This window comes from Anser cygnoides, chromosome 2, assembly GCF_040182565.1.
Source record: "Anser cygnoides isolate HZ-2024a breed goose chromosome 2, Taihu_goose_T2T_genome, whole genome shotgun sequence".
NCBI lineage: Eukaryota > Metazoa > Chordata > Aves > Anseriformes > Anatidae > Anser > Anser cygnoides.
Genome location: NC_089874.1, coordinates 54556256 through 54582563, shown reverse-complemented (window position 1 = coordinate 54582563; position 26308 = coordinate 54556256). Strand labels below are relative to the sequence as shown.

At 43.6% G+C, this 26308-nt stretch overlaps 1 protein-coding gene across 14 annotated transcripts in view; it reads left to right on the top strand.

The window, feature by feature from the left end:
- The window catches only part of ATXN1 (ataxin 1), a 295425-nt gene that overhangs the window by 75181 nt on the left and 193936 nt on the right, over nt 1-26308 (top strand). For 2 of the 14 annotated variants that reach the window (XM_066992097.1, XM_066992094.1), the window contains one exon: nt 24473-24619. The exons of the other annotated variants lie outside the window; for them this stretch is intronic. The gene's annotated coding sequence lies outside the window, so the exon portion shown is untranslated. The remainder of the gene's footprint in view (nt 1-24472; nt 24620-26308) is intronic. 14 annotated transcript variants of the gene reach the window in all.

The window sequence follows — 26308 nt, the reverse complement described above, 5'->3', positions numbered from 1 at the left end:
CCTTTCATTGTGTTACCATGCTCGGCAGAAATCGGGCAGGAGAATAAGTGGCTTTACAAGCACGCTGCAGTGCCATAGCCCTCCAGCTATGTTCCAGGGGAGAGGAAGGGAGGTTGCGTGCTGCAGACTTAGGGGAGTGGGAAAGGTAACCTCGTGCTGCTACACAAAAGGCAGGGGAGTACCTGGCTTTGTTTGCAAACTGGGGAGAAGAGGGGTGCCTTGCTCTGCCAACCTACAGGTGGTTACCATCAGTGCCAACTCAGCGGGAGGGAACAGCTCCTAAACGGGGTTCACTTTTGTATTAGTCTTCAGTTTTCAAAGGGGATGTCCCCCTTGGAGAAGTGTGGCAGGAAGCAGATGCCTTTTGGGTCCCCTAGAGAAGTGTCTTGTACATTCCGCCAGGTTTCTGACCTCATTTCTCAAAGGAGTTTTAAATGGGGAGAAACAAGAGTATTAATTAGTGCCTCATTAAGTACTTGTAGTCAACTATGATAATTTTCTTGAAAGGATAATGTATTAGATGAATAAAAATACTCTCCATTTAAAAATGAATACAAAGTCATTTTAAACCACAAAGATTATTGTACATCCCTGAAAAATTAATATGATTAAAGCAAAATATATTTAATAAATTAAAAAGACCCTCTTAGGCTGTTTAACTTGTTGGTCTCTAATTAATTATTCCCATATCTAGTACTTTAGGACTTAAACCTTACCTGCAGGACCAGGAAATAATTGCCCAACCCCCAACCCCCCAGTTCATTTTTTGGCTTGTAATTACCTTTTTTTTTCTTTTTTTTTTTTTTTGTTATTTTCTGTTGTCTTTCTCAAAGATTGGCCACAATGAAAGACCAGACTCTAGACAGGGTAGATCCCAAATAATACAAAGATTTCTTTGATGGTTTTGGTTAATGTGACCTACCTATGTGCCAATTCCCAGATTAGGAGCTGAAAATGAACATTTTCAAGGATGGTTTTCCTTCTGTCACCTTTGTCTGTGTTGTGGTGTAAGGATGTGTCCGCTAAGATCACATAGGCTTCTTTCTGTTACTTCATATGACTTCAAGTTAAATATGGTTTTTTGTTTGTTTGTTTGTTTTCCCCACACACAGTTTGCCTCCAGGATTAGTTTTGGATTAGGTATTTCCTCTCCCCTAAATTCCTTCACATTGAACTACTTATTTAAAATTGCTCTATGTCTTGTGGAAGGCAATGAAGTAAATGGTTGGAGCTAGAGACCATGGTCATGGATTCAGTTAATGTATGTGTTTAGGGAGGACATACACAGTGTTAAGAAAGCTTGATGGAAAATGGAGCAGGTACTGACTTTACAGCCGCCTATTTAAAAAACTTTATAGTGTCATTAGGAATGAAGGCACCTCCTCACCGATCTCAGCACAAACAGTGCATGTGCTTGGCACATGCCCTTTTGCAACTGCAGGGCAGGTGTCTGCTGCCCAAGTTCCCTCAGACACTTGTTCCTTGCAGTCAGCAGTACAGATTTGGAGAACAGTAGCCATTGGTTCTCAAGGTTTACCATTTGGTTATGGTTTAGGTACCCAGGATCCGTATGAACATTTGAAAATGTTAAAAATTGTCCAACAGACTGAAAAATATTTTCTGGTTCTTCAGGTACTCTATCAGGCTCTCCCAGGCGCTTTCTAAACTCTCAGGCTGTTTGCTCATGATGACTGCCAGCTTTGCTTCATCAAGATGTGTCTTTAAGTATTCTCTGTGGTTAAGTGGAGAGCCTTCGCTCCTGATTATCCACCCTGGTAGTTTCCTTTCAGCTTTGCTCTTCTGTGCTTTGCAGCTTGGCCAGGCTTAGGCAATTGAGATGATAGCTGCTGCCTTCTAGTCCTAGCAGCCTTGCTTTCTGTTGTGTCTCAAAATGCTTTTCTCTACAGAGCCATAACAGACATGGTGCCCTGATCAGGCACCTTGTTTGGGCACTGTATGTGTGAGATTTCCTTTGTCTTTGGGACACTTGCAGAGCCTGCAACAAATGGATAATAGCCTATTGAAGCCTTTGAGGCATCTGTCCTTTTGTTGGGAAGGTGCTGGTAGCCAGGACTTTCTTGGTTCTGTATGAAAATAGCTACTGGTAGGTAGCTCCAGAGTTCAAGGAACTTGTCTGTGTTGAGCAGTGCTCTTGTACATTTACGTGAGCTCTGTTGTTACTATACAAAGTGCCTCCCAAGATGAATGGTCTGCGCTGCCGTAATGTTCCAGTGTATGATTAATAGTCTTTTCTGGTCTTAAATGAGACCAAATCTATCCGTTGACTTACCTTGAAAATCCTCTTAGGGCAAATGATCTTATTTTCAAAACCGCCTCCTACGGTTACAACTCTAATGCAAGCACCCAACTGGCTGCAGTTGTGCCTACACCCCAGCTGCTGTCGTCACACCCCCAGGTGTAGCCAGGTGAGCATGCATGTGCAAAATGCGATTTGCACAATTCCCAGTATGCCAGTGAGCTTCCCTTGCTCTTTGTGTATACTTTCTCCAACTCTAGCAGAGAACACAATCAGGTATTGTTGTTTTTATTTTAAGTGGGACATTGCAACTATAAATCCATAAAAATAGCAAGGGCATAACAAAAAGAAGATTTGACCGATGGCAGTGGTAACTTAATGTATCCCTGAAATGCTGGCTGACATCGTCCCTTAGTACAAATACTTAATTTGCAAGGAGCTCTGTTTAAGCTAGCAAATTATTGTAGCAACGTGTGAGACTAAGCGTGCGGGAGAATAAAGAATAGTGCAGCATTTAAGATGATAAAATAATTTCAGGTCATGTCTTTTTTTTCTTTGTGTAGTTTTTCTTTTATTGCTGGCACTAAAATGGCTCTTGCAGTGCAAGTGAGAAAACCAGACTGAACCTCCTGTTTTTTTGTTGGGCTCCCAGCTGGAAACCCCTCCCTCGATTTTCCATTGATAAAGTGTCACAAAGGGAATCTGGAGCAGAGGAATAGGAGGAAGTAGAACAATATGAAGTCTTGGACTTAAATCACAAAACGCGTTAACTGATGTAGATGCAGCGTTGAATGAGCTGCTGCTCCTTTCATGACCAGGTTCATTTAGCTGTGGTCTTAGCATTCGTGGCTGTCCCGAAGTCATGTAACAAATCAGCTATTTAGTGCCTTTTTACTGCAGAGGCTCTTTAAAGGAATATCGCAAAACATTTTCTTCTCTCCCCTTCTGTAGACTGTTTTATCTGACCTTCAGGAATTCAGAGTCACAAGGGGGGCCAAAAAACCTTGCATACAAGAATGCTTTTATTGTGAATATATAAAATGTGGCTTTCACTAATATAATAAAGGTGTGACATTTATAGAGCTCTACCAACGAATGCAGCAGTAGGAAAGGCCCCCATCTCACACTGTTCAAGTTAAGGGCAGTTGATTTCGATGAGGGGAGAGAGAAACAGGCTGTTCAATTAGCAGGTTATGGCATGCACTCGTTCCCATGATGCTTGAAAAACTCGCAGGAGTATTTTGCAAGTACTGAGAAGTAACTTCTTGTTAAGGACTTAAGTTACTGAGGGTACCTATCTCTTCCTCAGAGTGTTTGGAGGGGGAAGTTTACTTGTGCTTAATTCCCATTACATGCTCAGTGTATGTTTTTTCTGAGACTTTCTTAACATTGCATCACTAAACCAGCAGCTTCCCTACCACTGCTGTGTTTGACATCCACATCGTGGTGGAAGAGCCACACACAAGACCACACACAATTACTTGAAACGTGGGATGATAATATAACAGGAATCTGTTGGGTAAAGAGCAAGCTAAGTTGGCCTATTGGTGTCTTATGGTGAGGGTGTAAGGAAAATCTGCAAAGTAGTAAATGATCAAGAAGAAAGACTGGAAGGAGTGTTCAGATCTTTGATCTCTTCATCTGATCCTATAAATCAGAGCTATTGTACTTCTTGCTGACTTTCTCATTAAATTTTTATTGGGCCAGCCTTCCTTTAAGGAAAAAAAGGAAGTGCAAGAGGCAAAATACTTTTAGTTGAAAAACAACTACTAAAAATAAATCACGACGTGCTCCCTAAATAACACTTTGCAGTGAAACAGACCAAGACATAGGAGGAATAACTGGCAGCATGAAATGGTAGAATTTGTCTAGCATTTTGACTCCACAGGATTTTTTTCTCTTGTCAGTATAGGGAAATAAATGTTGGTAAAGCACCTACGTTTCTTGGGTTTCTTATTGCCACTGCTTGGCCCAACATGTTATTTCCATGCAGAGAAGAGGACTCTTCATGCTTTTGCCTTACTTGTCATAATGACATGAGAGGCAAGATGTGTCCTTGCCCAAGATACGTACTCAGAGTATGAGTAAACACGACAACACAGGCCATTTATTTTGATAGCTGTTTTGGATGACGTATAGTAACTGCCTGCAAATACCATGTACAGCAGGGGAAAATGGTATAAAGCAATTCTTAGTAGATTGAATGAGATAGTGGTAGGTGAATGATTAAAAATAAGGCTGCTATGCATTATCCTTAAAAGCCTCAGATTAGCGAAAGGTGTGTTATCTGCGGTGGTGGGCAGAGCATCCACTCAGAGCGTTTTGCTCTAAGAAAGGGCTGCCAGACACTGCAGGAAATGGAGACAGTATTGTTTTTTAATGCTCTTGTTGTTAAAGAAGGATAAGGTAGCAGAGAGATAACACTTTGAAGGTGTGTTTTTTTTTTTTTCTGTTACATAAAAGAAATCAGACATTTATCAGAAATTATGGCAATTTAGTTGAGCTGTGATGCTTTGGACAATTGTAACGCTAATAGGATGGAAGCAGTCTAAGCAGGAGCTACAATTATAGCTGCAGTTACTAAGAGAAATCCATGCTCTGTTATTTGAGTGCGGCATTAACCGTCTGCATGAAAGGCAGCACTATCTTAAAGAGGCAGGGGAGGAAGGTTTTCCCCTCTGCTTGTTTGATTGTCCACCTGCGTTGATTTTTCTGAGAAAGCTTGTTTGTGTGATTCTCCTGAGAGGTCAAATCCAGTCTTTCACAAACCAGGCAACTGTTACATTGGTAACAGGAGTTTCAAAAAAAGAGCAAGTGCACATTGAGAGACATACCTTTTTTTTTTTTTTTTTAACGTATCTGTATGAGAGCAAAACGGAACTGTTGAGTTGGTATTCTTTGTAGCCTGCTAAAATTTACAGGTCATGCATAAATCATTCAAAGGGTAATTTCCCTTACATTTGTCATCAGGTTTCTTAGTATTGGGAGCCATTATTTGCTTCCTTTCAGTGATGCGTCAACAAACAGTACTTTTCTTTGTGGATGCAATTGGGTTTTATTCATTAAAGAGATTATTACATGCAAACAGAACCCTTTAAAGTACTGGCATTTAAACTGTAAGGAAAGTGCTTATACTTTAGATAGAGATCACTTTAATCTTTTTTTTTTTTTTTTGTCAAATTTTGACTTGTTTCAGTCAAGCTAGGGCTGAAGTTGTGTGAATCTTGACTTTCCACTCACTTCATGAATTCTGGCAGTTTATCATGCATGGCGGGCACCTCAGTCATTGCAGTTTCCAAACGTAAACAGGTGGTGTGCTCAGGGACGCCAGGGCGTAAAAAGCTATTATTAAGACTGGTTTTGCATACTGTATCTTCTAAATGAAAGGGGCAGGTGTATGGCTGGTGTAAATTGACATCCTCCCATCACGCAAGGTTACGCCAGTAAAGATGGAATGAGAATCTGCCCTCACGGCGTGTATTTTTTAAGAAAATGTCGGAAGCTGCTTGCGTAGTTGTGTCTTTATGTGTGTTTCTTTTATTCTCTTAGGCTCTCTCTGTAGCTCAGTGTTCTCTACTCATCTTTTTTTTTTTTTTTTTTTTTCCCAGGTAGCCACACTTTTCCAGTACCTCTGACCTTCTCTCCTGTCTCAGGACATAGTTACATTTTTTTCAATTACTTATTTTCAATTCGAAAGTAACTTCTCCCACTGCTATGCTTCCCATTAGAGCAGCAGGACAGGATGTCTTTACTTTTCTCCCTTCCTGCCCTTCCGTATCCATCCTTCTGGATTCACACATCCTGGGAAGCTGCTTGAGCTCCAGCTCAAATTATGACCTCATTCACATGATGCAAAAAGCCCAGCAAAGTCCTATGGCCTTGTGAGTTGAAAAGCGTTACATTTTTATAGTGCGGAGTGTGGGGGAAAAGTTCAGCGCAGGTTGTGCTAGGGTTTGCTGTATTTCGCGTGTTCTCCGTGCGACTAGCTAGATGCTTTGCAAATCCTGCTCTGCAAACTTGCAGTGTATTTCTCTCTGTACTTCCCAGCGGGTAACATTGCACCAAACTGGATGAGCTATTCCCATTCAAAATGTCAAATTTGTGTCGCTTAATTTCCAATGAGGATGTAATGTGATAGAAAAATTGTTCTGTAAAGGGTCATACACTGTTTTACTGTCAGTTTCTGAGGCTCAGACAGAAGGAAATGATCAAAACCACTCGATGCTCATTATTTATTAATTGAGTTCTGGCAGAGCTTTTCCACATTCTGGCTTTTTGTTTGTTTGTTTCTTTGTTTACAAACAAAAAAAGAAAAGCACAGTTCACAAAAAATGAAAAGGGAAATTTGTTAACAAAGATTTCTGACAATTAAGAAATGGCATTTTGTGGGGTTTAAGAAGAGGTGCCTTGCAGTACAGGGAGGGCAGTTTGGCATTCCAGTGTCACTCTCTCTGCGTGTTGACCCTGAAAAGGGAGAAAGAATACTTCGGAGAACAGCAGACCATGAATCTTAGATACAGTCATGCTGTGTTACCAGAAAATATTTGTCCTGCTAAGTTCTGTGCTTGGGATATTTTAACTGCCTGTGCTTTGCAGCTAGTATGGATTTACTTTCTTCGAACAAAATCAAACAGAAAGTCCAAACCTTTCTCTGTGTTTCTGTGTCTCTTCCTTGTTCCTGTTCGTATTCAGGTAAGGAACGGTATATTGAGATAACTGCATCTTTATTTGCTAACTATGGCTTCTTGATTTAAAAAGTCCCAAAGCTGTTCAGAACTCAGTCTTTTGTTCTGCAGCAAATCCCGTGAGGACAGACCCTTTCAGAGATGCCATGGCCCGTATGGAGCTGTGCTGAAGCCTGAGGCATGAAGTTTACACTGGTGAAAAGTCTGAAGGCCAGATGATGATTTTTTTGTTTTGTTTTCCCAGGGATTTTAAATTGACCATATGTAGGTGGTTTTTTCAGAGGAATAGCTTAAAACACATCTCTGATCAGCATAACCTTTTTGCCAAATTTTCAAGCTTGCTCCAGAGCCTGAAGCCATTTTTATATCTCAATAAATCAGTAAGAACGACAGCAGCAGAAGTAAATTTAATACAGTCGAAGCTACTGATATATGTCTACTGTCTTTCTGCAAAAGATCTCAACCTTCTTTTGCTGAAACTTTCCTCAAAAAAATCAATCTGAGGCAGACGCTTGAATGGAAGATTCTAACTAAAATACCTGTAAAAGAGTTATAATCACCTAAAACCAAGGCTTTGGAAGCAGATAGTTGGACAGTCTTAAGTGTCTTTACTGTATGGTTGCTAAGGGGATCGCCTTCTTTGAGCTGCTGGTCAAAGGTGTTGTCTTCACGTGGAAGCAGCTGCAGGGCTGTACCTCCCCAAGATACCCATTTCTCTGCCTTTCACTTTTCGTCTCATGATACTCTGTTGAGTGGTAGAAAAAAATGGTCCAGGAGATGCCTCTTTTCAGGTCACTTAGATCTTCCTGTTTCAGCTCTTCTTTCCTTGTCTGCTTCTTTTACTTCACAAATGTTTCTCTCCTCCCTTTAAATAAGAGATGGAACTTAAAAAAGCAAAATACACCGTGAGGACTGTCGGACTTCTTCATGTTCTGGCCTTGTCCTCGTCAGTTGTGTCCCAAGGGTTCTTCAGTGTTGCCCCTCCCAGAAAATACGAAGCTGCTGACAGTTGCTGAAGCTCCTGCTTTGCTCTGCTTTTACCCTATCAGTGGCCAGAATTGCTTTTTGGACGATGGTAGAGGTGGCAATACCCAGCGGGGGATGCTTGCAGTTCCTCTTGCCCAGCTAAATGTCTGCAGTGGTTTATCTTAGACAAAGCCGAAACCAGGGAGCCTTCAGCTTTCCAGGTTATGAGTCGAGGTGCTGGCTCTGCTTGGTTCCACACACAACCCTGATTCGGGACAAAACCCTAAAGTTTGGTGTCAGCGGGGAGGGAGCTCCAGCAGGGGGATGGGGAAGGAGCTGGTATGTCCCAGCCGGGCCTCTCGGGCCTGGAAGGTGCCGCAGGGTGCACCCGTGTCCGCACACTGCCTTGTTGATTTTGGCAGTGGAACCAGTCAGGGCAGAGAAAATGTTTGCTCGTTGGGGTCCCCTGAGGAGAAGGAGCAGGGCTTCAGTTTCGGGCTCTGATTTACAGCACAGCTAGGAAGTCGGTGAGGACGGGGCCATCAACAGCACTTGCAGACATGCAAGTGTCCCTGGCTTTGAGCTGTCTCCTTTAAATGCTACTGAAAATCCCCCTCGCAGCTCTGCTGTGCTCAGTCTTCTCCGGTTGAAGCTGGGAGTAGTATTTGCATACCTCCTTGGTTGTTCAGTCTAAATTAATATTTGTAGAGCACACTGTGTTCCCCTTGTTGAAAGGACTACATGAACGCTGCTGTTTCTAGGCAGTTACATCCTATTCTTAAATGTTGTAAAATGTACTTAACCAGGACAGACAAGACTCATTGCGTTTGTTTAGAAAAACCCTGCCAGTCCCTCGGTATATAGGCGAATGCATTTTTCACATAGGTGTAGTATTTATAGTAAAGAGGAAGCTCTTATCTGTTGGAAGAGTTCTGTCTCAAAGGTTGCTTTTTGCGTTCAAGCGTCATTTGTTATTCTGCTTGCCGCTGCACAGTGCGCTTGGAGGGGGGAATATATGGAGCTTTTTCAGGCTTTTTCCTCGCTTATAGAAGCCTTCTAATGCATGCATAAATCCTCTCACAATGCTTTTACTTAAGCTGAGAACATAAATACAGTAGATAATTGTCTGGCAAAGCTGATTGGTATTCCCTAAATCTTGATCTTCTCCCTTGCTTATTCACACATCATCTGCACGGAAGATATTTCTGCCGTCTTCTGAACTCTTGTTTCACACAGTCCAGTGAGACGTTAAAAAATAATAATTATAAATCTTGGCAAAACCAAATTAGAGCATTAAATGAAATCTGAAGAAAGAAAAAAATTAGATCTGAAAAAATAATTAATTCAAGCTATTGAACGCTCTTCTGCTCAGAGATTGTCAAAATTCTCCTGAAGTGCGTGAAGGAGGGAGATTTCTTCCAAGGGTTCTGCTCGCAGAGCATCTGCTGGAGATTACAGCATCGTGAAAAATAGAAGCAGCGACGGCGTCAGCGCCGATGCACAGCTAACATCGGGGTCCGCGAGAGCACGGCGGCACGCTCCCTTGCAGGAAACCTGGGCTTGCAGCTCTTCGTGGCCTGGATTCTGCCTGTTGTGTCACGCTGCCGTAAATCCTTAGCAGTTCCACTGGAGCGGAGGGAATTACTCCAGATTTATGCCAGTTTCAATGAAAAGAGGCTTTCTGCTGAATGGATCTGGGCAGCCACTCGCCAGGTGGAAGGGAAAGAAGTGACTCAGCGTTCGGCAGTTGTTGCTGATCGCTGGCTTTTGCCAAGTGCGGAGTCACAGGTTTTTATTTCTTTTTCTCCTCCCCCCCTCCCGCCCTGTCTCTTTCTTTTCATCCTGGGTGAGCGGCTGCTTTGTGCACCCTGCAGAGAAGAGGAATGCATTCCCGATGGGGGAAGGAATGCCTTGTGGACCGGCCTGGGTGCTTGTTCTGAGCAAGGAGCTTGAGGGGGGAGCCAGACCACCCTTGTCAGCCCTTGTTCTCAGTGAGCGTGGTATTGAGTGCTCCTCCTTACCCCGAGGAGATAACATTTCTGTGTAACTGGTCTCACTCACACGACCGATGTTGGCAGTGGTTCCTCCCCGGAACATCAGCAAGGGAGCAAAGCGGCAGTGCAGCAGAGCGAGGTGCAGCTCGGTGATGCCCAAGCTGCATCCCCCTGCTGCCCTGCTCTGCATCCTCACCTCCACCCTCCTCCTGGCCAGGTCGTGCTGTTGTCCTGCATTCTCCCGAATCCCTCGGGTGGCTGCGGGCCAGCACATAGCTGGAAGGAGGGCTTCCCCTGGGGCAGACAGCGCTCCCCAGCATTTGGGATGCGCTGCCTGTAGCAGGTGCTGGCCCTTACCTCCTGCTGACAGCCTTCTGCTGGTGTCTGTGATGCAGGGAGGGACAGGAGGTGAGGAAGGGTAGCCTGAGATGAAGCATTACCTGTGAAATTTGAGGTCTTGCCTTGCGGGATGTACTGGGGAGGACCAGCCAGCGCGTGTGGCTATAATAGCGTGCTTGCCTGTTGCCGCTGGTTAGCAAATGTTGTAGGGTGAATGCGTTCAGCCAGATGAGATCTGAAGGCTGCGTGCCAGGGCACTCTAGCAAATGTGTGTAGCTGCACCTGACAACGAGACAAAGAAAAGGGGAGGGAAAAAACGTAGCTGGGTTCTAGGACAGTGTGCCCTTTGAGTAAATATTTTGGAATACCCGACAAGGGGACTCCAAGTTTAGAAATGGTGCTAAATTATTGGAAGGAAAAATGGGATTTTAAAACTCTAAATGAGGAAGACAATAGCTTACTGGAGATTTTTGAAAAACATGGGCTGATGAACTGAAGCTCCCTGAATGTTTCAGCCCATCTGTCTTGTTAGTTTCTGTGTCTTAATCACGGATTTCATGAAGTGTCTAATTTTCTTATTTTAGCTTCCTGTCTTCCTCTTGTACAAAAGTTAAGGCAGGGAAATCATCTGAGCTGGATTTACTTTTGCATCAGAGGGAAAAGCAGTCTATAAAAAGAAGTGAGTGGTGTGTGTGTGTGTGTGCTGGGAAAGCAAGTTTGCCTGCTTTGGGTTTTCGGGGCAAAATTTTCCCACCCTGACTTATGCTGCTGTGGTGGTTATTGGGATGGCTTGGCAGTGTAGGTATAAACGCGTACCCGGTAGCTGACAGTGTTTTTAATTGCCTGGCTCCGGTCTAAACAGCGTGGACTGAAACGCCAGCTCTGCTGAAGTCAACTGCAAGATTCCCTTGCTGTCCCTCCCACTGCTGCGCCTGTTCCCGGCAGCTGTCAGGATGTACTGAAAACTCCCTGCTCCCTCTTCTTGCACTTTGCGAAGCCTGCAACAGCTCTTCTGAACCAGACAATGACTTCCCATTTGTGGCCGGGCTGGTGGTAGGGAAAGCTCGAGCAAACCAACAGAAGCATTCCCCCAGAGTCAGACCATTTTAATGGCTCCTCAGGAGGGTGGTGTGTCTCCAGGCTGGTCCTGTGCAGATCCATCACCATTCGTGGAGCCCAGTCGGTTTTTAGCAACAGTGGAAATTTTTGCCAAAAAAAACACAACCCAGCACAGATAAGGCCATGCATATTTGCAGTGTGTACTATGCAGGAGACACTGATTGACATTAATTAGGAGTGGGTGGTGTGAAAGTGTAAAAATAAAATTCCTTTCTGCCGGGTTTACTATTAGCAGTGAAGTACATGATGTAACACGCAGCGCGTGTGAGCGTGTGTGCGAGTGTGCGTGGCGAGGAGGGTGTCTATTCAGCATTCAGAACAATAGTGGGAGTGAAGCATTACAGGCTTGAATGTCAATAAAAGTCTGGAATTGCAGCCTTTTCCTTGTGAGCTCTGCACTAAAATGTGCTTCAGAATTGTTTCTTTTCAGTTTTGAGTTCAAAATGTCGTGATAAAAAACATGTTGTGCTGCAGACTGCAACTTGTCTCAGCTTCTCTGCCTCAGCCTTGTGCTATTGGACAGACTATTTTGAGAAGTGATCAGGAGAGACAATTCTTTCGGTAAGTTTTAGCAGCAGCAACATTTGGAAATGAAATAGATCGCTGTTTAGCAAGTTGGTATTGCTCTGATTGACAATATTTCGTAATTCCTTCTCCGTATGTGTTCTGAGAATAAGAAGCAGTAAGTGAATTCCACCATGTTAGTGATTTGTGAAGTGTGTTATCAGATGTGGCTGGCCTTCTCTTATGAAATAAATGGACAATCACCTGTGTCACTTAAAAAACAAACAAAACAACAACAAAAAACAAACACCACCATATTCTTTGGATTTCAACTGCATTGTGGTATCAGAGCTCCAGGACTATTGTCTATGAAATTTCGTCAGAATCTGTTTTATGTGGGTGATACTGCCAGCGGATTATCTATGGAGCTTTTAACAGCTATCTGTCTCTGTCTGCTCTACCTGGCTGGTTATATTTATCCTTTATACAAGGAAGTCCAACACATGGCCACATTCTCAGCTAGTACTGACCAGCCTAATTTCCCTGGTCATTAAACTGAGTTACACCCGTGAGATGCATTCCTCAGTGTTCAAAGCCTTTCAGTCCAAACTGCAAGTTTGCATTCGGCCTTCATCGATCATAACTAAAGGACAAATCTCCTCTTTCTTAAAATTCTGTAACGTCTCTGGAATTACATATATTAACCTAATTTATGCTTATTTAGGTGAAATCTGAACCTGACCTCCTGCATTGGAACCCCTATTGCAATCATTGCCCAGTGATTTAATGGAAATGAGTAGTTAGTCTCTAATATTTCCTAGCAGAAAAAATTCCCTTGACTAAGTGAGTATTTGCCAGGGGGAGAGGGTGAGAGTGGCAACTGGGCTGTCTTCTCCGACCCTGTAAGGTGCTGGTTGCACATGTTCCAGGCACCCCGAGCTGCAGGTGCTTGTGCTGTGCCTGGGATCAAGATACAAAGCTGTTACTTAGGACTTCTGGTTAAGTGTCCTTTTTTAGTACAGCATTACTTGAAGTGGATTGAGTGTGTTGGATATTTGATCTGCTAGTTAAGGGCTTCTCCTCCTCCTAGCAGAAAAGCACCGAAGCTGATGCTCTGGCTTGCACCAGGTCTGACTAGCAATGGTAGTGGTGCTTTAGCATAACAGTAAGTCAAAACCAGTTCCAAAAAAAGGTGTTTTACTGATGCTGATCCTTCCTCTGGCAGGCTCATATTTTTGGGTGCTGGGTCACGTGTTGCTGAGAAGGAGCTCATGGCTTCAGCCGTGAGAGGTTGCTGGCCACGGGAATGTGGAGCTAACGATAATGATGGCAGCTATTTTCCAGGCAGCTTGGGTGTTGGGCATACAGCATAGATATGATAATGCACTATGTGTACCGTGTCACAGAGATGGGAATTCACAGCTTTCTCCAAATGCCTACCAAAGGCCGCCCCTTTTTAACCTACCTGTGTGTGCGTGTTGAGTGGTTTGTGTGTGGATGCTTAGGCTCACGGGCAGGACGCTCACTATGCTGACCCTCAGCGAGCTATTGGTGTGTCTGACATCTGGCAGCCTGCTTGATGTGGACCAGGAAAATGTTTGAATTAACTGCAGAAGTGTAAAAAGCAGTTAACAGGTACACAAACACTGAGGTTTCCCCTGCATGGGACAAGATTCTGTAGTTTAGTTAAGGAAACCACAAGGAGGTTGATTTATGGTTTTTGGTTTTGTTTTATTTGTGACCCAAGAGCCTTGTAGCCCCAAGGGTCATTTTGGGGACTACAACAACTGCAGCCAAAACTGGGAGTATAGCTAAGGTTTTCACATCAGTAGTACAAAAAGTACAAGTCCTACATCTTGATTTTCTTACACATAAAGGTCACTTTACACTCTTGAGGCAAGTAAAAAGATCATGAACAAGGCATAAACCATCTAATTAATTTACCCTTTGGGTCCTTTTCACACTGATTGATATATTAGGCTATCTAAACATAAAATAAATCAGTAAAATGGTGTGGGAAAATACTGTGTAGGTACAGTTATTTCAATGATTGGGTAGCTATTTGTGAGCTTGAATTAATTAGTTGGGCTGACATGTGTAATTTTTTCAGTTTTGTGGGGGTTGAACAGTTTGTGGGTAAGCAGGAGGGAAATCCTCCCAGTAAATACTTTCTAGGGATGCGTGGTTAGAGAACATGGTCATATTAAAATTTGTGGGGAGAAAAAAGGAAAATACCATTAGAAAATCATTTCATGATCCTCTACACCATGAACATCCTTTAAAACCAGAGCCTGTGTTTCACATTATGTTTCTTCAGTTGTCATCTTGTTTTTCAGTTCCCTGTTATAAAACAGAACATTAAATTATTTTTAACACAATGTATAGGGACATTGCTTAAAATAGTTTTTAATCAGCTAGACTGAGTCAAGACTGCATTGGTAGGTGCTTTCCTATTAGTGTTTGTAGAACAAAACACTGTTTGCACAGCTCAGATGCTTTTCATGTCAGTGCTCATCACGTTTGTTTGCAGCCTGAGAAAATGTAACATCAGATTTCATCTTAAAACTATTCTCCTTTCTAATGATCATTGATTGTATTTCAGAAACATGGCGATACTGCAAATGTTAAGGTAACTACTGCTGTAAAATTAAAACAGAGCTGCTATTATTATTTTTGAAGTGTGCGTGAAACAGTGTTTTTTCAAGTGTAGTTTTTGCCAGAATTTCATTGTCTATGTTAAATTCGAAGTTAGCCGCTTCCTTCATCTTCCACCTCCAGTTCTAGTTGTCTGTTTCTCAAAGAGCAGAGTACAGCAATGCAGGATTCGCTTTCCAAGGACTGCCTAGGAAGTCTGTGTGCAGCACATCAGCACCCTCCTGAGCATCTTGGCCTTTCCTGGGCCTGACCCCCAGTGCTTCCCTCAGATGGGGACGTGGTGGTGTCTCCATCACTCAGGCAGCAGAATCAAACCCAAAGGTATGCTGATGTGCTGGCCCAACCTGGCAGGGAGCCGAGGCTGCATCTCCCCAGTCCCATCCCCGGGCCCTCAGCACTGCCTCATCCTTTCTCTGTTCTGCAGGGTGAGGACTTGGCATGGGTTTAAAACTGAGCAAAAGCTGTAGGCGTGCTCCTTGATGCCATCAGCTCGCAGTGAAACTTCTTCCATCGTGAGAGGATCCTGTGGAGTTGCTGACACAATTCGTCCAGGAATTTTTCTTTGCTGGAGTGTTAAACCGGTGATATTGTTTCCCCTTTGTGGGGATGTTTTTCACTGTGTGCAGCAGTGATGCTGTGGTGGGCGTGTTGATTTTTTTCAGGCTGGGATTCTGAGCTATGCTTTTCATTTTTCACTCGCCCTTAAATAGTAAACCAGTGTTTTGTAACACCAGTATTTTCAAATCCTGTGATCACTGAGGTTGCCAAATGATTATTTACTGGGAGTAGAGGTTTTTCGTCGTATAATCTTTGTGCTAAATCAGAAGGAATGGTGCCTCAGGATTTTTTTTAAATAGAAAAAAATGTTAATTTCTTGAAATTCCAAGGCACACGTAAACTGTTGAAAGTCAAATGACCATTCGCTTCAAGGCAGTGCATAATGATCTCATTCGTTATTATGTGGTCTGCACAGGCTACTCTCAAGACGTGTAGGATTTCTTCCTCTCTAATGTTTCAGTGTAATAGATCTGAATACTCCATAGATATTTGGCCATCTGGTTCTCTTAATTCCACTGAATTTACCAGCAGAAAAAGTAATCTGTTATGCCTTCTAAATATAGTCCTTTTTCCGTGAGTGAAAATTGAATCACTTATTCTGTGGAAGACTGATATTCCCTAGTTTTCATTTGTTGCATTTTGAGTGTTCTTAGGAAAAGTAAATCCTTGATTTCTTAGTGCAGGTACATATATTTTTAATTTCTCTTCTTTCGTTGTCATTTTGGGATCCAGATGTTCTCCAGTCCGCAGAACAAGTAAAGGTATTAGCAACCCCTTTTTTTCTCCTGATTATAGTAAAAGTGAAGGCCTTGAAATGCCGTAGGTGGAGAGGAAGGCGGTGCAAAAAGAAAGCTAGCCTGCTGGGAGGAATGATTTAAAATAGAAATTTGAGGCGCTTCCGTCATAAATCCCAAATGTAGTAAAGCTCCTTGTGATTGGCTTTTGATCGCGAAATTGGATTTCTAGTCTGGAGGCTTCCACCAGCGCGGTGTCCTGCATCTCAGGATCAGCCTGAGCAGCTTTGGTTGCCTTTCCAGGGTAGTGGAGGCTTGCGTGGGTGATTCAGACCTGGCAGCGAGTCTGACCGGGGCTCTCAGCAAGGGAATGTCAGTGCCACCACTTCCTCGGTGCCATTCGGGAAAAGAGTGATAGTAATAACAAGAAGAGGGCCTGGCGCTGGATGTGCCGACCATTTCTGGTTTTGCCAGCCCAATAAATACGTCAAGAGGGCACCCTGAATGTCTGTGGCGAGCAGAGGGCTGTGAGGAGCTTTTCCCAGGCACTGAGCTGCGATAGGGCTGAGCCACAGGCTGAGACTGGTAGTATTTCTCAACAGAATGGAAAAGCTTAAATCCTGTTGGAGTCCAGCCCGTGGGGTGGCTCAGCCGAACTGTCAGCACGATGCCAGCAAAGCCCCGCCAGAGACAGCGATGGCGACGTGCTGCACGACCTGCCTGAGGCACCGCTGCCTGCGGTGGGCCCGTGAGGTGGTGGGCCCCGCGGGGTGGTGGGCCCGCGAGGCGACGGACCTGCAGATTGTGGGCCCCAGGGGTGGTGGGCCCACGAGGTGAGGGTGAAGGAAAAGGCAAGGGTGAGGGGAGTGCTAGCCCGCACCGTCCGCCTGGAGGAGTGGAGTCCCTGAGGTGAATTTCCCTGGTGGGATGCAGGTTGGGGAGGGGAGACGCAACCCATTTGTCTCAGCCCTCGTTTCGCTTCTTGTTGGTGCCAGCAGCCCCGCAGGTGGCACGTGAGCTGCTGCCGGGGGCTGCTTGTGGCAGGGGGAGCAGAGCGGGGCCGCCTGTGCTGCTCGAGATGCTTTCTCTGCGTGTGCGTGGAGCAGCACGAGCAGGCTTCTAGGTCGGCTCTGTCTTTGCCAAACTGAAGGTTACTACAGCGCAGTGTCATTCACGGGGAAGTAAAGGGAAATAAAAGGCGAAAATGTTCACAGGATGGCAGAACTGTTGACTCTTGCAGACCCCTGTGGGGGTAAATGGTTAAAGAAATTCACAGCTGTTTCAGCTGGGGATTTCTACTCTGAGATAAAATCTGAAATAGAAGGACATCAAATTGCAAACAATTCAGAGGTTTTTCTTCCACCATCACAATTTTCTTTTTTGTTTTCTGTCCTCTCATGTCAGTATCTAAAAGCTAGCTGTGGTAAGCCTGGGAGTCAGAGAGCTTGTTTGTGGCACGAGGAGAACAAGCAGGCAACGTTTCTCCGGGTTCAGTGAGCTCGGCGGAAGGAAAGAAGTCAACCTTGCTGCTGCAAAATATTGCTGGAAAGTTACTTCATAAAGCCTTACCTAAGTAAGGTCCCATGAACATGAAAAACTTTCTGTATGACTGAATTAACCATGCTAAGGTTGTGTGTGTGCTGGGATTGTGCAGTCTGGCAGGGCTGTACCAGAGGCTCTGACCATGACTGTAAAATTACCTTGTTTGTGCAGTGAAATTCATCACGCTTTATAAACCTGTCATGACATTATTGTGTCATGATATGACACTCTCTGCAGTGGAGGCAGGAGCTAAAGCAGAACCTCACTCAAAAAATCTCCCTTCTGGGGAGGGAGGTGATGAGTTTGAAATGATTTTTGACTGACGGTTGTAGTGCGATTTGCATCCGTATTTTCAACGTCTATGAAACGTGTTACAATGATGATTCTTAAAAAAACAACAAATCTTATTCCTCATAGTACACAGACACTGCCCTAGAATTTTCCTTGTTATCTGTTTTTGGATCCTGTTGTGTTGGCAGTATGGTACAAGCTATAGCTGGCACCCACATCATACAGTGCTAGGCTTTGTGTAAAAATACATGAGAGTGAATGTGGGCAGGGCCGTAGCCTCTGCAGTTGCTCTATTTGTAGCACAGCTCCTTCATCTTTTCGTTTATGGTATTTGGACAGATTTTAGCAAACCTGGCTTAGGGTCTGAAGTGCCAACCAGCATTGTATCAAAGCACTTAGTATATTATGAAAGGAACTTGCTTACGCAGCACAAGTTATGTATAGCTAGCTATTTTGTTTGACTGACATAAGGAAAAGGTAGTCAGAAAGCACTTGAAAAATCCACAGATTTCCATGTCAAAATGTGGTATTTCTAAATCTCACTGTGAAGCTTGTATCCATAAAATCATACATCTCCTCTCTTTTAGGGGGTACCTGTAACCTGAGGGCCAGTATGACCAGTTGTTTTCACTCTGTGTAGACATTGGAGGACAAAAGACTGTTCACGGGTATGGTCTTTTCACTCGTATTTAGTGCAGAGGGACCACTGTTAGCAGTGTGTTGAAGTTCTTCAGGGAAGAGTGATAGAACGTTTCATTGGATGGGTGAAACCCATAGAGAGTCACCAACCCCAACTCTTGCGGACTAGGACAAAAATGTTTTAAGAAATAATCTGGGTTTTATCCTACCTAAACACTTGACTTGAAATACCAGAGAAAATAGAAGTGGATTTTCTCCCTCCTAAACGCAAAAGAGCTATTGGAAATGTTTTTAAACAGGCAAACTACAGATTCAAGAATACATATAGCTAATTTATAACAGACAAGACATGCTTATTTCCTTGCTCCTTTGCTTTAGAGACATTGTAGTTAGTTTGTTTTCCGAGGCCATAAGACACGTAGACACTAAACAGAGAACAGTGGAAAGTAGAGGACTAATAGCACTGGTGGCAGAAACACCACTTAGCTTCTTATTAAATAAAAACTGTTTGGCTTCCAGAGCCTTAACTTGCTACGGTTATTTAATCTAGTTTGCCCAACCTTTGTCCTTAAAACATTTGTTTTTCTGAAAGATGCAAAGAATTTTTTTTACTTATTTTTTTTGCCAGAGCACTTTATTGGTTTGGATAATAACCCTTTTTTTCCATCATTTTTGTTCAAGACATGAAATAAAACTGTTTCAGACTGAGGCTTGGCCCTCATTAATTGGAGTTATAGGAAGCAGAAAAAGGGAGTGCTAACAGATTGCCTTCAAATAAATCACAATTAATTGCACGTAGAAATGCACTGAGCTCATTTGAATATGCTTAACAAGCCTTTACTGACTACCACCAGTTTCTGCCATTAGAGAGTAAAACTGAGAGTAAGTGTGGCGTCAATACTGATTTGAATACAGGCTTGGTCCTGCTTTCACTGCTAGAAAGCACAAGCAGTAGTTCTGCTGAAGTCTGCTGTGAGCAGCAGGAAAGAGCCATCAGTGAGAGCAGACTGCATCCCGAAACAGGGCAGCTTCTGTACCCAACGCAGGCATGTATTCTGCTTTATTCACCTTCATTTCCCCACGGAGTGCATTTTTCCCCGTGCTCTCCTTGAGAACAGGCCTTTTTCAGTCCCCTAACCATTGCACCAAAGACCTTCACAGTGGTATTTGGCCATATTTGAGTTTTTCGTTGCCATCAGTGCAGCCTGCATGGTACGCCTTTCTGTGCGGTTGAGCACATTTATTATAGTTTTTCTGTCTGTGCCGTCACACTTGGGACTTTGGGGTGGCCTGGCCATTTTGCAAGGCAAATTCTTGCTCACAGCAGCCACTGTGCAGTTCTGCTTTCTCCAGGGCCTTTCTTTTTTCCAGAAAGTCACTCTCACCGCAACGGCAAGCAGAAGGCACTCGTTTGGAGAGCCGGGGGTAATAAAAGGGTGAAGAGAATAATTTCCGTGCTCCAAGCTGCTATCACCAAGCGAACGTTACCACACCTGCTGCATCGGCCATCAGTTAAGCTTTACTCTTCATCGCCTTCATCAGGGTGTTCCGCGTTGGGAGGTGAAGGCTGACCTGAGTGAGGAGGTTGCAACTTGCTGAGGTGCACTAGGGTGAAACCCTCACTAAAGAGTGGCTGCCAGAGGAGCACAGCTCCCTGACCGCATTAGAGAAAAGTGTCCCCAGAGGACAGTTTCTCTGGCTTTGGTGTGCTGTGTAGTATCACAGTATCACAGATTTCTAGGTTGGAAGAGACCTCAAGATCATCGAGTCCAACCTCTGACCTAACACTAAGTACTCCACTAAACCATATCCCTAAGCTCTACATCTAAATGTCTTTTAAAGACCTCCAGGGATGGTGACTCCACCACCTCCCTGGGCAGCCCGTTCCAATGCTTAATAACCCTTTCGGTAAAGAAGTACTTCCTAACATCCAACCTAAACCTCCCCTGGCACAACTTTAGCCCATTCCCCCTCGTCCTGTCACCAGGCACGTGGGAGAACAGACCAACCCCCACCTCTCTACAGCCTCCTTTAAGGTAACTGTAGAGAGCGATGAGGTCGCCCCTGAGTCTCCTCTTCTCCAGGCTGAACAATCCCAGCTCCCTCAGCCGCTCCTCGTAAGACTTGTTCTCCAGACCCCTCACCAGCTTGGTCGCCCTTCTCTGGACTCGCTCGAGCACGTCCATGTCCTTCCTGTAGCGAGGGGCCCAAAACTGAACACAGTACTCAAGGTGCGGCCTCACCAGAGCCGAGTACAAGGGCACAATCAACTCCCTAGCCCTGCTGGCCACACTGCTTCTTATATAGGCCAGGATACTGTTGGCCTTCTTGGCCACCTGGGCACACTGCTGGCTCATATTCAGCCAACTATCAACCAATACTCCCAGGTCCTTCTCGGCCAGGCAGTAGGGTCTTTCTTTAACCAAGGTCTGTGGTTAAGACAGCCTTCTTCTACAGCTGTGCCATACTTCACAGCTAAGGAAGAAGAGCTTTCCTCTAGCAGTTTGATGTAGCCAGGGTCCAAGGAGCCCTGAAAATTCTCTGTACTTGTGTTGCTGCCAACTCGCAGTCTCATTTGGGGGCATTACACTTAACCACTCTGTGCTTCTTTTTCTCTTATGCTGCAGGGTTTGCCCCCCCCTTCCCTTACATATGGGAAGGTTCTCCTGGGAGTCAGCTGGGTGGTATTTTCCATGCTCCATTTTGAAGCAGTGCAGCCTGAAGATCTGGTTTTATGCTGATGGAGGTGCCTTCTTTTCTGAAATCATGTAATAGCAAGGTCCTGTGAGCCTGACGCTTATCTTGGCAAGAAGGGGTGTCAACCCATCTGTCCTGAATACTGATTCCAGTTAGTTTTTATAAATTTCATCTCTGCCTTTGACTATGACATTTTTTATGTTCTGCCTTCTAAAAGAAAGGCAAAGGTGATGCTTTATTCTATTATAAGCTCCTTAGATACCTGTCACCTTTTTTTCTGAGTTTTTGGTGTTAGTTAAAAGCAAGCAAACAAACAAAAGAAAAAACACACCAAAACCAGGGCCTGTTATTAAAAACAGATTATCAGCAGAGAAACAGAACAGTGGGATGGATAACCACAGCGTCTGGGAGAGAAGCTGGAAAGCCATGTAACTTGGGAAGGAGCTACAGGTTGAGGGATGGGCTGGGAGGATAAAGGAGATGGGAGCAAGTACTGCAGGAGGGGGAGAGGGGGTACAAGACGGCTGAAAAAGTCGGGTAGGAAGGAACAAGAGAGGAGAGAGTGGAAAGTAAGTATACCAGGAGGTACTGGCAGTGTGTTGAGGAACAGGAGGCTCCTTAGTTGTGTATAATACTTGAGCAGTGTAGAAGATTGGAGTTTATTTTTGTAAACAGGCTAGTAAGAGCTTGGGCTTTTATACCTTACCTCTGTGGGAGCTGGGTGGCTGCAGAGCAAAGAGTTCTGCCAGAGGAGACATAAACCAGTTGTTGGAAAGCCCTTGTCTTCTTTCCCTCTTACGCAGTCGAGCAATTGCAAAGCAATGGGAACATTCAGCAACGTACGCAATTCCTGTCCCAACCGTTGTCCCACCCCATCCTGTTCAGTTTTCTTAACCTTAACTAGCTACTGCTCCAGCAGTAAAATACAAATACTGTCATCCTTGCTGCTGGGAAGAGTGATGGCATTTTAGAGAGTTTTTTAAAGAAATGCCCTGGTGAGGTGCTTCAGGGTGAGCGTTGGATTTTTAGTTTGGTCCTTACTTAGATTTCTTTTAATTCCTCCTCCCCAGTCATGTTTATGCAGATTGTCTTCTTTAGGTGAACACAATCTTGGTTAAAAAGAATAGCCAATTCTTTTGCTCTTTCATTTTCTTCAATTATCAAATTGGCTTACTAGGGGCACATTTTAAAAGGAAAAGGTCTTTTTTTCTTAGATTTTTTGGTGGTATCTGAGACTAAGGTATCTCACTAGCAATTAAGAAATAGCTTATTTTTTCTTAACTCTGTTGTGCTTCTTTTTGTGTTGTACTCACATCTCCTTTCAGCCCTTCTCACCTAACAAGTTTTCATGAAATCCAGCTTAATTTAATTTTAGCTGCAAGTTTTTGCGTTGCTGTTCTAATCTTAGTCCTTTCTAAAAGAAAGGCAAATTACAGAAACAACACTTGTGAGATACAAACTTCTAGATGATGATACCAATTTGCTTTTCACAGTTAGGCACAATAAATTACTTCTCATTGCAGGTAAAATTTGCTGCACTGACATGTTTTCTCCTCCACAGAACACAGCTGGGTTCTGAGACAGCGATAAAGAGCTAGCAGTCATGTAACTGAAGTAGCATTTAACTTTTTATTTAACTTCATATTTACCCGCTTGATGAACTACATGGTAAGCTGTATAGATGGGTTATTTTCATCTTGTATCTTAATTTCCTCTTACCTGTGAGGAATGTGCACTTAGCTTTGTGCTGAGCTTTCCCATGGAGCATGATATAATAGCCAAAAATAAAAATAAAATAAAAAAAGACCCCAGAATCCTACAGGCCTTGCTTTTTCAAAATTCCTCATGTGGAAAAACTAGAAGAGCTTTTCTGTGTAGAGAATGTGGAAGGAAATCTCTTGAGTTGACTACATTTTTAACAAAGCAGATTTTATTTTTTTGTGGCCTGTTTCAGTATTAGATTACTGCAGTCTCATTCCATCTTAATTTCATCAATCAATGGAGTTATTTCAGCATAAAACTGGCACAGGAGATGGTAGAGTTAGCCTCTCTGTGTGTAATTATTCTCTAGTCTGGAAAGGTAAAAAGTATCTTCTGGAGCAGCACTTCCCTATTAAATCAGCTGTAAATGTGACCTGAGTAAGGCATTGAACACTTTGAACTTGAAGTACTTTAACAAACAAACAAACAACTCTGAAAGTAATTTTTTGTTATTGCAAATACACCAAGGATTTATAACAACAGAAAGGGACTAATGCCCTTACCCTGTAATGAGCCCCACCGAGGCAGACCTTGCATTGCTAATTACTCCAAAGGATGCGAGTTTTCCCGCCTCTTGGTGAGAAGCATACAGGAGTGGGTCCTACCAGGAAAATACAGCTATCATGAACTACCTTGCCCTAATCTGATGCAAAAAAAACCTTTATCTGAGATGTGCTGCTTGTGGTTGCCTTTTTGACGCTATGATTTTTCTGCTCTCGTTAAAGATGACCAATGTGTGTCTGTTTGTGTATAGGGAGAAGACTGAGTGATGTGCAGCAAATATATCCACTGTGTGTATGTGACAGTAAAATTCTGCCTGAGGACAAGAAGGTGATCTGTCCTTCAGGTTATGGAGTTACACTCTGCAAAATCAAGTGTTTTAAAAGTCAGCATTTAAAATGGCCTTGCCCTTAGAGACATCTCAGGACACGCAGCTACAGCATATGTATTTGTAAGATTCAGCATCTGATCTGTGCTTTAGAAACCTCATATAATTTCCATGCTAGTGCTAGGGTCTCGTCTGCATTTCACAACCGTGTCTGTTAAGGTCAGAGGCATTGAATCTGGTTAGTCCTGGCCTGATTTCCAGAGCATGCAAGTCATCTGCAACCCTTCACGTTACCTTAATGGGCCTCTGGGTGCACGCAGCACTACTGTGAAGGAGGCCAGCTATGTAGGTCCCGAAGTATGGATTGGTACCTAATTTAATGTATCCAGGGGTGAAAATGTCGGCTTGGTGTTCTCTCTCCCTGGGACTCCTATTCCAAGTATTGCTCTTTGTATTTGAGACAGGAACCGTCATTTGCTGTATGCCTGTACAGGAGCCAAGTAGGTCAGTGCCTCTAGGTATTGCTGTACATTATCTCTTCCCCCATGTGTGAGTTACCACCTTTTATTGAATCTTACTATAGGTGTCTTTGCCGAAGCATTTTAGTGGGGCTTCGCTCGGTCTACCCTTGTCCTAAGTGCTGTTCAAAACCCTGGATGAGCAAAGGTGGGTAGAGCAAGCTCCAGCTCTCTAACAGTTTCCTGTAAGCGGGAATCAAGGAGTTTCCCCTTCCAGAAGACCTCGGCCAGAAGAGGCACCATTGCAAATGCACCCAAGAGACCGACTCTGGGCCTAAGCTATACATAGACCCGCTGTGACCTAGGCTGATTCGTGGTTCAGTCTAGCTCTCATTTTGCTCAATTTCACTCTTAAGTGGCTCATCTTTATCCTCTTTTTCCCAGACCTTCTGCTGAATTGATCTCTTCCACTCTGAATGTGTCGTCTCACGTTACGCTCCCAAACCAGCTGTAGGGGAGGGAACGACCCAGCGGCTGTCCATTTGCACATCTTCCACTGGGACGCCTTAGCTTGCCGTCTGCGTCTGCCAGGTCTGTTTCAAGGCAAAGGAAACTAAAATAGCTTAAAACACTTATCACTGTTGGAGGTGAACACGTGACTGCGCCTCAAACTGAACCGCCACCAAAGGCTTACTGAAATAACATGTGGTCTGCTGCCATCTGCTTACAACTCTTGCTCCCACCCTCCGTTGCTCTTGTCACTTCAGGCTGCTGCAAGCTCTTCAAACCAAAGGCTGTTGTGTCTTTGCAAAGGGTATGCTGCTGTGGCACCTCCTCCACCCCATCTTGCTTAGCACTCAGTTCCCACTGTGATACAAATGATAGTGATAGAGTTGATAGTTTTATAATGTAGTCTTAATGGGGATGTGGGTTGGACCGAACAGGAGTGTCATTTTTGTGGTATCTGCCCAGTTGTAACTCATCCCTAACATGAATTTGTTGACAATCCTCGGATCTCAGGTATTGATCGATGATGTAAGTGCCCTATACTAGGACAGATGATGTAATTCTTACCAAGTTACTAAAGACAGTGACCTTGAGACAGATCAGATGGTTGAGCAGCATAGATGGGTCACTGATTACAGACTGTCCTTGTTTTAAAGCTGAACTGTCATCTGTTAATTATTAGGGAGGAATAACTATCACGAAATGCCACTGTGTCACAAAAGATGCAGAGTTTATTGACTTTTACCGGTATTTACATACTCTTGTTTTGACAGGTGACTTTTGATAGTTCTGCTGCCTTGTTACTTTGGCTGTCATTACAATTTAAGTTGGAGTAGCCTAAAAGCTGACTTTTGTGAGTCCAAGCAAATTGTTTCTGATAACAAGTCACATTTAAAAAAAAAAAAAAAAGTAAAACAGAAGTTGCTGTGATATGAAAAAAAAAATTAGTAAATGGGAAAAACAGGTACGGCACAGCTTTGCCAATGGGGAAACCTCCATCTTCCCTGCCCCCCAACTACAATTGGCTTGCATATACGTTAGAATAAGAGGTAGCATCACTTTTCATTTGAATACTTGATAAAATAAAAAATGTGATAAGCATCAACCAGCTTTTGCTTTTAGATAAACAGTAGGCAGAACTCGAGAAAGGTCATGGAGGAAAAAGAATTAAAACCACTTGCTATGATTGCTAATAACATGGTTGAGAAAAAGGCATATTTTTATCTCAGTGGAAACAAGCTCTGAGACACCCCAGAGCAAGCATAAGAAACAGTCAGTTATGACAAGCATGGATCCCGAAAAGAAGGAATAGAGAGGTTTGAAAAGACAAATGATTGAAGAGCTATTTTTAGTTCTACTGTTGGTATTTTCTTCCTAACAACTAGTGCATTTCTGGCCTAGCATTTGCTGTTTAGTATCAGGATTTGGGTTGGGTTTTTTTGTTCCTCTCTTCTTAGTATACTGGCACATTTGCAAGATTAGTATGAAACTGAGGAACGTGCCGAAGACTTGTCCTTAAGCAGATCTGTACTGAAAGCAGTGGTAGAAGTTAATCATTTGTATGAATTTGTGGTCTAATAAAGACTATGAAAGACTGATAAGATCAATTAATTGCTGCAATGAATTGATCTTAGGAAATCATAGACTTATAGACACCTCGGTACGATTCTGTATTTTCCACTTCTTTTTGTGGCAGAAGTTTCTCTGGTAGCTTGTGTTTGAAACTAATGAATAATATGGACTAGAATTTCTCTTTCTGAGTTCTGGGAATGT